Here is a 1,750-nt window from a genome sequence, read left to right on the forward strand (position 1 = left end):
GCTAGAGTCATGAGTCCCTCCATGTGTACTCTTTGATTGGTGGTTTAATCCCTGGGAGTTCTAAGGGACTCATTGGTTGATATTTTTGTTCTTCCTATGGGATTGCAAACCACTTCAGCTCCTTCAGTCTTTTCCCTAATTCCTCCATTGGGAAGCTCATTCTTAGTTCACTGGTTGGTGGCAAGCATCTGTTTCTGTTTTAGTCAAACTCTGGCAGAGCCTGTCAGGAGACAGGTATATCTGGATCATGTCAGTAAGCACTTCTTGACATCCACAATAATATCTGGGTTTAGTGTTTGTTATATGGGATGGATCCCCAAGTGAGACTGTTTCTGTGTGGCCTTTCATTCAACTCTACACTTTGTCCCGATATTTTTTCTATTCTTTCTCTTTCATCTCTCTATAGCTCCATGCTAATCACAGTGTCTCCAGGGCCTCAAGGCATGTGGTGATATGTGGGTATTATCTGGTATTACCAGAGTCATTATTTATTTGAGTTCTTATCAATAAATCTAACTGTCAATAAGAATAAATATCCTATAATCAAGCAAATTATAATATTAGAAGAACGAGAACTTCCTGGGTAATACTCTGCAACCAAGAACAGATTTGAACTATGCCCAGAACTATTACATTATTATATTGATCATGAAAATCAATGGAATATCATGGAAAATGAATCATATGACTAATAGTTTGGCCACCTTATAAAATACAAATCCATATTTTATTTAATAGTTATACAAATGTTTTGAGGGCAGTGAAAGAGTCACACAATGGACAAAAACCTCCTTTTGTCTAGATTCAGATACTGTAATTCTTTCTTTGCATCTTTTTTTTAAGCTGAACTCATTTATTTGACACATTTAAGTTATGCAAAGAAAACTATATGCAACTGTATAAAAAGAACCACGTTTCATGTTATTAAAAACAGCAGCGGCAGAAAATGACGAACTGTAGAATGGACTCCAGGATTTGATGCAAAAACCACCCTGTACAGAAAAAAAATGTCAGGCTTCTAACTTCACAGACTCCAGCACAATACAGGCTTCGTTATACTCCTCGGCTTCTTCCAAGTCTTTTTCACTTTCTAGTATCTGCTGAAGGTGAGAGTATGCAGCCTCTAACCGGCGCTGGCAGTCTGGGATCATCATCCGGGACTCTTGCAGGATCTCCGCCTGCTTCTTAATGGCGTAGTTTTCACCATCTTCAGCCTTCATTTTTTTTTTTCTTGCTGCTTTGCTTTTTTATCATACATCACTTTTTCTTTGACCAGTGGCTTCACCACTCCGGTCTTGATCTTGATCTGCCTCATGCGAGGATCGGCCATGGTCCCTCCTTTCTTTGCCTCTTAAGATAACATATGAAAACTGTCCAATACTATCTTTCTACCTAGAGTTTTAAGTGTATTGGTTAGTGCATACAAACATTTTGATTTTTATGAAACTGCACTGGAAATATCAAGTATACTTCATGAGGCGTGAAAGAAAAATGGTAAATGAATTCTATTTCCATGTTGTGTCTAGCTTTTGTAGTTGTAAAGTTACCTTTTTCATAGGTTCTCTTAATTTCTCATTAAAAAGTTGAGTGAACTCAAGATTAGATTCATTATCAAATTTTTTATTCCATGGTTTAGGGTCATTTTTATGCTATGGGGGATACGTGTTTTAAGAAGACTAAAGTAAGGGATCTGAGGGGACTCACCAACATAGGTGGTACAATTTTTACTGTTGATTTTCCCTTCACTGAA

General features: G+C 37.3%; 1 pseudogene across 1 annotated transcript; it reads right to left on the reverse strand.

Annotated features, from left to right (window-relative positions):
- Positions 1 to 1,007: 1,007 nt before the first annotated feature.
- On the reverse strand, positions 1,008 to 1,330 carry LOC308428598 (tubulin-specific chaperone A-like; annotated as a pseudogene). The gene has a single exon. The product of its transcript is annotated as a tubulin-specific chaperone A-like (transcript).
- Between the last annotated feature and the right edge of the window lie 420 nt (positions 1,331 to 1,750).

Source organism: Micromys minutus, assembly GCF_963924665.1.
Source record: "Micromys minutus genome assembly, chromosome: 13".
Taxonomy (NCBI): domain Eukaryota; kingdom Metazoa; phylum Chordata; class Mammalia; order Rodentia; family Muridae; genus Micromys; species Micromys minutus.